Source organism: Gopherus flavomarginatus, chromosome 1, assembly GCF_025201925.1.
Source record: "Gopherus flavomarginatus isolate rGopFla2 chromosome 1, rGopFla2.mat.asm, whole genome shotgun sequence".
Lineage (NCBI taxonomy): Eukaryota > Metazoa > Chordata > Testudines > Testudinidae > Gopherus > Gopherus flavomarginatus.
The window spans coordinates 236,550,161-236,560,798 of record NC_066617.1 but is presented as its reverse complement, the minus strand read 5'-3'; positions in this window follow the sequence as shown (position 1 = coordinate 236,560,798).

Sequence of the window (10,638 nt, the reverse complement as noted above, 5' to 3'; positions counted from 1 at the left end):
AAAAAGTGCTTTTTCAATCTGAATGCTAGAAAATTGTTAAGAGCAAATGAGCTCAGCAATCAGACCTGTACTGAGGATGTTGCTGGGGGGCAGGGGTGGAAGATACATGCATTATAAAAGAGGGAAAACAATCAGGCAAATCCCTGAGAACATCTTTGTGTCTCCAGATACCCATCTTATGCCTTTCACAGTTTCCAGTTATTCAGCTTCAGCATCATTATCCCCTAAGTCATGTAGCTCGCTTGGGATCTGGATTTCAATTGTGCTAGCATCAGAGCCTAGCAAAACAAAAGAGAAAGGACTCTGTTACGTTGGACTCTGGAAATAATTACTGACCAGGCCATTTAAAAAAATAAGTTGGCAAAGCACTAGTTCTGTTTAACCATATACAGTAGGAGTCTTGGTACATAAGCTTTCTGACCACAGAGTTCTTTGGCCAGAAGGTTTATGTATTCAGAAAGACAGTATGTGAGGGCAACAAAAGTTATCTTTATCTACCCTGTGCCTTGTTGCTGTCCGTGAAATTGCATTCCTAGGGAAATGGTTTATTGCATTACCCAGTGAGCTATTGGGGAGCTAAGTTATTAAACTCAGAGTACTTATGTGATTGTGGGAGAGTCTATGAGCTTTGGCCAATAATTTCTGGTGCCTTGAGCAAAGATATTTGTTAAAGCAACAAAAATGCGGATCACCCTGTCACATGGGAGCACATGATTGTGGGGCAGGGGGAATAAAGTTCATGATATTTCCACAGAAACTGTGGTATTTTGTTGAACACTGTAGCCTGAAGGGAGGCTTTTTAAAAGAGAGTTCACACAAGATCTGCTGTAGTAGGCCACTGAGCATTGCAGCCAGTTGCTTGTACCTTTCCCTAGCTGAAATTAACATCCACCTCGGTTCAGATATTGTTATTAGCTCTGGTACTACTTGGGAGCGTGAGAGGTAGGAAAAGAACACTTCGTCTAGTGCAGGTATGATGGAATTTATTCTTTATGCTTCTTGAACAAAACTTCTCAGAACTAAATGGTTTTAAAATGCTACCTTATTTTTAGAGAGAGAGAGAGAGAGAGAGAGAGAGAGAGAGGTTCTTTACACGTTTCCATGGTTTCTCAGGATGCTGCAGAACAGGTGTACGGGGTCCTTTGTCCACACCCTGTACATATCAGTGCAAGATTCTGCACCAGCTTCAAATAGGCCAGGGAAGACAAGAAAAGGAGCGAGAAGCTAGAATAGGAGGTTGGCCTGGAGATGGGGGATTGGAGATTGACTGTGTTTGTGGATCCAATGGCTACAAGTCCAACTCTAGGGGATGGATAGATGTTATGGTCTCTACTGCCTGGAACCTTGGATTTAGAATAATGGATCCAGAGCTTCACAGTTCCCTGGCCCCCTAGACTGAGATGAGGCATTACCTTTCCAAACCCACACACTATAACTGGTTCAGAAAAGAGTTAGATAAGTTCATGGAGGATAAGTCCTTCAATGGCTATTACCTAAGATGATCAAGGATGCAACCCCATGCTCTGGGTGTCCTAAGCCTCTAACTGGCAGAAACTGGGAGTGAACAACAGGGCATCACTAGATAATTGCCACCTTCTGTTCATTTCCTCTGACATATCTGTCATTGGCCACTTCTGGAAGACAGGATAGTGGGTTGGACGGACCATTGGTCTGACCCAGCATGGCTGTTCTTATGTTCACACTTCTCCTGTTCAAAGCCCATTAGTCCATGCTTTGAGGTGAGGTAAATTTTACCCAAAGGAAATGCTCTCTTTAGGTAAGCATTAAAGGTTCTCCTGCACTCTGAAAATACCATCAACCCCATTATTCATCGCGTGCCACCGGAGTGGTGCAAAGTAGTTCTGAAGTTAATTAATCCAACCACTGGAAGATTCCCCCTGTAAAAGTGCTCTGTTTTGTTGCATTTCCTACTACTAGATAACTTAACTGTGGCATTGAAGTTGCAACAATATTCCTACTGCTAAAGTCCTACCAACAAACATGTTTTGTGGGGTGTAGAGCATGATAACGTTTGCTCTTTGACTACCAAAAAGGAGGGCAGCAGCATCTTGCAAACTAACTCTCTAGTGAATGTTTAACTAGATCTTCACATTTATAAATGGAAGATGGAGGCTCCTTTCATACACGAAACTTGAAATAAACCTTTCGGTGGCACTTAACAGTATTGTTTCTTGCCTGAATGCCATAGACAAACAAGCTCTTGGGTTTATTTTTATTTGACATACCTGCTAATTGACACAATTTCTAAATCAAACCAAGTTTTGTTTTTATCATTGTTTTTATCATTGGCCATGAAAGGCTAAATCATTTCCTTTCTCTCAGGGCCAAATTCATCCTGGTGTAATCCATCCTATGTATCAAAGTCTGTTGTGGTTTGAGGTTTTACTCACGCTAACGGAATACCATACTTTAACTTGGGAATGTAAGTAAGAGAGTGATTGCCACTCAGATGAGAGAGAGGCACAAATGGATGTTAGGAACATTATCTTTGTTAACAGAATGCAAACCTCCAAGACTTCATAACAATTATATACTTCCAGTTGGAATCACTAGGAGTTCCCCTTAATTCTAATGATTATGTCAGTCAGTTTCTCCCATGTGACCCAGAGCAAAGCAACCTTATCTCCTATTTCTTTAAATGAATTTAGTGCTCATGAAGTTCCCAGATTAACATCTTGGAGACTGTTCTAATTATCTGCAGTGCAGGTCTAGCCAATTTTTCCCCTCTAGTGGGCCTAATCACTGACCCAAAAGGCCAACTGCACATGAGTTAGAGCATGGATCAGACTCCATGTGTTCTCAATTCTTGACCTCTGCTGAAAGTTTCAATAAAGATGAACATGGATTACCTTTGCAGCGGTCATTTTTGTGAAGTTGATACCTGTGATCTGGGAACTAGGCTAAGGCCATAGACTAATTTCACAGAGGTCACCAAAATGCCATTGTAGGACATTTGCTTTAGATCACTACTGACCTGGATTTGGATTCATACCCCTCGTATAGGGGCTGAAGATCTCAATAATCCATTCTCTTAAACCAACCCATTCCTCCACTCCTCTGTCCTATCTGCAAAGTCTTCTTCCTGTTTACCCAAAGCAAATGGATACATGTATTCTGAATGCTCCTGTGCAATGCCTCTTGGCAAAGCTGCATTCTTTTCTCAAACCTTTCCTTAAGAGCAGAGTTAGGATGAGCTCCTTCCTAGCCTAATGGCAAGCTGGAATCTGTGCAGAGACAACTGGTACCTTCTAACATTGGGAAGGCACAATTTAAAGGTTTGTCCCCTCCCAAAACAGCTTGAGTCGCAGCCCCTCCCTGCAGCTCCCAGCTGTTTGCTGATCCATCTCTCCTGGGCACAGCTCCAGGAGCTGCCTCACAGAGTGGGGCACGTGGCTGGTAAACCCTGGCAGAAATTGGTGTGTGTGTGTGGGGGGGGGAACGTGTCCCCCTCCTGCTCCCCATACATGTTGCCTCTGGTTGCAGGAGAGAAGCCATTGATGTACGGTCGGATAATTCATCTACTTTTGCTAAGGAACGGCAAAAGATCAGGTAATGTCAACCAATCTACTACTAAGCATTCCATTTTACAGTGCTTTATGATTCAAGCTGATCACACAGTTATACTAAAACCCATTGAATATTCTGACTCAACAACCTCACTGACACAATCATGTTTATTTTTATTGTTATTTTAGATTAATAGATTATAAAGATAGGCTTGACTACTGTGATCATCTAGTCTGACCTCTACAACACAGGCCATAGAACTTCCCTGAGTTCATTTCTGTTTGAATTAGACTACATATTTTAGCAAAACATCAGTCTTGATTTAAAAATTACTCATGATGTGAGATCTATCGCAATCCTTGATAAATTGCTCCAGTGGTTAATTACTTTAAAATAAATACATTTGTGCCTTATTTCCAGCCTGAATTTCTCTAGCTTCAACTTCCAGCCAGTGGATCTTGTTCCACCTTTGTCTGCTGGACTGAGAACTCATTATCAAATTTTTGTTCCCCAAGCAGGTACTTATAAACTACGATCAAGTCACCCCTTAACCTTCTCTTTGTTGAACTAAATAGATGAAACTCCTTGAGTCTCACTATAAAGCATGTTTTCTGATTCTTTAATCATTCTTGTGGCTCTTCTCTGAACCCTCTCCAATTTCTTAATATCCTTCTTGATTTGTGGACACCAGAACTGAACACAGCACTCCAGTAACGGTCTGCTTAACTCTATTGCTTCTGCACCTAGATACCAGGAATGTCATTTCACCCTAGTGGAAGCCACTGTATCAGGAAGGGAGGACATTAAAATTCACTGTGGAACCTTGAGTGCACACTAGGAGGGCCCCCACAGCCAGTTAGTGCCAGCAAGCTAGTGTGCTCTACATTCACACCCTGGCTTTCCATGCACTAACTAGCTATGTAGACAAACCTTGAGGGATAGTTCCCATGCTAAAATATTTGTTTCCTGACTCTAAACACATATCTTCCCAAAGAGGGAATGCATTCTCTCTGTTATATCTTTTCATGGCTAGCATTCTTGTTTTCTAAACATTTGTCACATTCACTTCAGCCTACAGCTTTTAGACCTTTATGTAGCCCTTTCTCCTTCCTCTCAACCCAGAGTACTTTGAGGCTACGTCCAGACTATCCGCCATATCGGAGGGTTAAAATCGATTGCTCAGGGATCGATATATCGCGTCTCATCTAGACGTGATATATCGATCCCCAAGCACGCTTATATCGATTCCGGAACTCCATCAACCCCAACGGAGTTGCGGAATCGACAGAGGGAGACGCGGACATCGATCCCACGTGGTGAGGACGGGTGAGTAATCTGATCTTAGATATTCGACTTCAGCTACGTTATTCATGTAGCTGAAGTTGCGTATCTAAGATCGATTTCCCCCCCTTAGTGTAGACCAGCCCTCACAAGCAGGTCACTTTCCACACTTAAATGTTGGTCCTATTTCCAGCATATATTATACCTTCTCCTAAAAGTAATCATACTATTTCATATAGGTAGAGAAGGCACCTATTGTGGCATAGAAGAGTGACAGGCATCTTTTTTCAGTAGCTCTTGAACAATACATCTGCATCTTCATCTCTTATTCTAACTCTAGTCTTCTTATGCCTCTTAAACAGGGAGTTAGACTTGGTCTTGCTGAAGGCAGAGTCAAGCCAAAATTGAGCCAAATCACAAGCTGGCTACACACAGATGAAAAAAAAAAATCCAACAGAGTGTTACAATCACACTGTGATCAGCTGACTCAACTCACTGAGTTTTAGGGCACATCTACACTTGCAAAGTTACAGCACCGGTAATTACAGCGCCGCTCAGAGAGTGCCGAAGGAAAACCACTGTTGTGTGCTCACACTGACAGCTGCTTACGCAATAGCATATTCACACTTGTGGCACTTGCAGCACTATTCAGAGCGGTGCACTCTGGGCAGCTATCCCACAGAGCACCTCTTTCTCTCTTGTCGCTATGACTTGTGGGAAGGCAGAAGGGGTTGCGGGGCATCCTGGATCCTGTCCCAATGCCCCATGATGCATTGCTTTGCATCCCAGAAATCCCTGTGCTTCCGTCTGCATTTGGCACCATCTTTCAATGCCCTGCCTTTTTCGGGCTGCTGGAATGGATCCCGAGCTGTTGACCAGTATTCTGCTTGCACTGACCAACATGTCACGAGTGACAGTGGAGTTATTCCTTAAACTACAAAGTCAAGAGGAGTGTAACGTTGATCTCGCCACGTGTAGTGGTTATGACATGAGGTTGCTTTTGGCATTCACGGAGGTGCTGACAACAGTGGAATGCCACTTTTGGGCTTGGGAAACAAGCACTGAGTGGTGGGATCACATCGTGATGCATGTCTGGGATGATGAGCAGTGGATGAGCAGAACTTTCGGAGGAGGAAAGCCACATTCATGGGACTGTGTGATGAGCTCGCCCCAGCCCTGCAGTGCAAGGACACGAGAACGAGAGCTGCCCTGCCATTGGAGAAGCACGTGACGATTGCACTGTGGAAGCTGGCTACTCCAGACTGCTATCGATCGGTCGCTAAGCAGTTCGGAGTGGGAAAGTCGACCGTTGGAGTTGTGTTGATGGAAGTGTGCAGGGCCATTAATTGCATCCTGCTCCGAAAGACCATGACTCTGGGCACTATGAGTGACATTGTGGATGGCTTTGCACAAATGGGCTTCCCTAACTGCAGAGGGGTGATCGATGGCACACATATTCCAATTTTGGCACCAGACCATCTAGCCACCAAGTATATTAATTGCAAGGGGTATTTATTAATGGTTCTCCAAGCACTTGTGGATCACTGTGGGCATTTCACAGATTTTCATGCTGGCTGGTCTGAAAAGGTGCATGATGCACCCATCTTTCGGAACACAGGTCTCTTCAAGAAGCTGCAAGCAGGGACTTTCTTCCCTGACCAGAAGATCACCGTAGGGGAAGTCGAAATGTTCATTGTGATCCTGGGAGACTGCACCTACCTCTTAATGCTGTGGCTCATGAAGCCGTACATGGGGCAACTTGACAGCAGCAAGAAGCGGTTCAACAACAGGCTGAGCAAGTGCAGAATGGCTGTGGAGTGTGCATTTGGCCATTTAAAAGCCTGTTGGTGATGCCTTTATGGGAAGCTGGACATGGCCAATGACAATATTCCTATGCTTATAGCCACATGCTGTACGCTCCTTAATATTTGTGAAGGGAAGGGTGAAAGCTTCACTCAGGGATGGACCACAGAGGCTCAGCGCCTGGAGGCTGAGTTTGAACAGCCAGAGACCAGGGCTATTAGAGGGGCACAGCACAGGGCCATAAGGATCAAGGATCCGTTGAGGCAGCAATCTGAAGCTGAAAGCCACTAATATTTGTTGCTATGCTCAGGACTGCAGTGCTTGTAATCCTAGGAGGTGATTGGTGCACGTAATGCAAGAAGGGACTTTAACATAATTGTATGTTGCTTTGCAGGGCTCTTCTTCTTTCACTTAATAGAATAAAGATTGCTTTCACACAAACACAATTCTTTTATTGAAAGAAAGCAACCAGAGAAGAGAGTCAAATGAAAAAAATCATCAGCAGGGAGGGGGATGGGTGAAGGGAAGGTCTTAAGGGGAGGAGGGCTCCCAGAATGGCTACAGATTTGTGTATGTCTAGGGATCATACCCAACTTTCTCCTTTGGAGTATGCTGCAATGAGTACTGGACTTCAGCAGAGCCAAACTGCAGATGGACGGGTGTTGAGTGCAGTGGGTACTGGGACTCCACACTGCTGGACTGTGAGGAGCGAGGAGTGGAATGTTGTGGGTAGAGCGTGGAGCCAGAAAGTTGATAAAAGTGTGTTGGCAGTGTGGGGGCGGGTGCATGGGAAAGAGTTTTGCGACAGAGGCTGCAAAGGAGGGCAAGTGCGGAGCTGCTCGGTTTGAAGAGCTAGTATCATCTGGAGCATGTCCGCTTGGTGCTCCATAACTGTTAAAAGCCACTCCATGGCTTCTTTCAGGTGTGCCGCATTCTCCTTTCAGTCCCTCTTCTCGCTGTCCCACCACTCCGTCAATTCTTTTTTCTGAGCAGCGGAGTGCATCATAACCTCACACATAAAGTCCTCCTTAGTTGTTCTTGGATGTTTTCTAATTCTGCACAGCTGTTCTGCCACTGATAACAAAGAGGGAGCTCTGCTCCCAAGGTCACCTATGTGAAGTTTAAATGCAACATTTTACAGAAGCAGTATTGTTTGCATCAAAGACAACGCTGTTTCAATGCTTTAAAACACAGCCAGTACTCATACACCTGTCACTAACTGGCTGACCCCAGGCAAGCACACATGAGACACAAGACCCCCAAAATGGTGAGTAGCCACAGGGGCAGGGGAAATCACTGTTTCCAGACCCTGCTGTACACTGAGCACATGGCTTTTGGGGAGAGCAGCACAGTAGGGAGTCCTAATAATCATTCCTGTCCCCACACTTTCCACAGGAGTTGATCATTATGGAAGATATCTCGCTGCTGAGGGTGAGCAGGGAATCAAGGGAGGGTCTTCTCCAAGCCTGCAACTTCCACCCTGATGCTTATGCAGCTATCCTGTGTGAAGCAATGGTCTCCCAACCCATCAAGGCAAAGTGGGGTGGGAAAGTTACCATTGATGGGGCAAGAAACAAAGCAGCTCTGCTGAGGAACCTGTGGCAGCGGATTGCCCAGCATCTCCATGAGAGTTTCCTGGAGATCTGAGGCAGATTCCCATGATGTGAGGGAGTGTATCAACAGCCTGTTCCACCGCTTAAACTAGGCAGGAGGTGGGAGACAAGCCTGCTTTCTGCAACCCTCCTGACCCCAACAACTTACTTAAGCAAGAATGACTCTCTTCAGCAATTCCCAAAATTAGATCCACTTACCAGGGACCTCCTCTCCTGTTTGTGCTTTGCCAAGCTGCAACTGCTGTGACTGGGTAGGCTCCTCCTGGGTAGAAAAGAGTTCCTGACTGCAGGCATCTCTGGCCTCTGAGTCATCCTCTATCTCTGGGTCCCCTTCCCCCTCTTCATCCAAGATTGCCTCCTCCTGGCTCAGTCCACTCTCGACTGGCACGCAAACCAATGAAATATCCACAAGGTCCTTTGCAGTGCAGGTGTGGTTGCCACCGAGTATCACGTCCAGCTCTTTGTAGAACCGGCAGCTCGTGGGCTCAGCACCAGAGCAGCAGTTTGCCTTTCGCATCTTGTGGTAGGCATTCCGCAGCTCCTTCACTTTGACCCTGCACTGCAATGTATCCTAGTCATGGCCCCTTTCTGTCATGCATCTAGAAATCTGTCCGTAGGTATCATAAATCTGACGGCTGGAGCACAGCTGGGACTGGACAGCCTCCTCTCCCCAAATGCTGATGAGGTTCAGCAGCTCAGCATTGCTCCAAACAGGGAATCACCTGGTGCATGGAGCAGGCTTGGTCACCTGGAAAGATGCGCTGAGACCACTGCATGCATCACCGAGCAAACAGGAAGGGGACTTTCAAATTTTCAAAGGAATGTATGGGGTGGGACTGACAATTGGTCACCTGAGGGCAGGGTGGTAGAGTTCAAACCAACCAGAGAGGTGAGAACAGGCATTGTGGGACACCTTCTGGAGGCCAATCGCAGTGCTGTAATCACCATGGTGTCTACACCAGCACAGAAAGCTCTACGCCTCTCGTCGGGATGGTTTTTTTAGAGCGCTGCATCTGCACAGTTTCTGTGCACTAAGTAGCTTGGCAGTGTGTACACCTCAGGAGTTACAGCACTCAAAACTGCTTTACTGTGCACAAACTTGCCTGTGTAGATGAGGCCTTAATGTCTTAGCTGTTGCTTAGCACATAGTAACTTGAAGACACACAGTGACATGCAAATTGAATCAGTTTTGTTTCATTACCAATTGACTCATTCATGATGGAGAAGTACAGAATAAATTTTCTATCTTCTCAGAGTACAGAGACCTGGCCCAATTCCAGGATCCAGATCTGAGCTTTGTAGCTTGGGTCCATCTCTACCTCCAAATACTAAATGTGTTCATGTTAATTTTCTGCAGTATTAATTAGAAACACATGCTTTTCTTCACTTGAATTACCACACTTTTGTTCTTGCTGCAGTTTCTATTGCATTTTGTTTTGGTGATCTCATGCATTCCATCTGCCTTTGAACACTAATGATGCTATCAGATGTGTAATGTCCTCTAAGGGGCTTCATTTGAACAACAAAGAAAAAAAGTCTTAACACTTGTTGCTCCCTACTTGCAGTTGATCTTCTGTGTCAATTTACCAAAGAGCAAGTCTCCTAGCAATGACAGGTTTAAACATGCCTGGCAGGGGGCATGGATAGTATTTAGGCTAGGAAAACATTCTAAACCAGGTGACTGCTGTGGGTCTTGATGATGTCACAGTGTTTTTCTTTGTAGTTAAGAGTCTGATCTTTCTAGGAGTCCTTCCAATCTCTACAGTACCAGCATGCAGGCAGATGGAGCTAGGACCAGGGATCTGTTAGTTTCGCAGTGGAGATCATTTGTTTGTTTTTTAATGTAAACTCAGCCAACCAGTGAATTTTCTCATGTCTCAGAGCTCCTGCTGGAGGAGTCTTTTGAAAATGTGACCCACAGACACTCGAATGAGTGCAGCTTTCTTTCTGTATAAACAGAAATGTGTGTGATCTGTACCTACAGAGTTTGGGAGTTATATGTTTATACAACTGGCAACATTCTAGCAGAGCAGTAATTGGGAGACAAGATAATCAAAAGCATCCAGGGGTTTGACAATACTCAACAGCTTCCCCAAAAATCATCCTGTACATATATGTGTATACAGACATGCTCTTTAACAGGTGAGTGACCAAACCACCGTCCGGATTCATCTGGACTTTCCTAACATGGGGTTACCTTATCCACCCTTTGCCCTAGACATCCCCATGTGTAACTGCTATATATCTGATCTTGATAAACCCTTCCCCATCAAGGTCAACTGAATCTTGGAAGACGATGCCCCTCTCCTCACATACATATTATGCTGCCTTCAGGAGTACTTGTAGTATGGCAGAAGAAGCAGGTATCCTAGACCAAAGCCGTGCTAAGCATTTTAGATTCTAATGCCTCTTC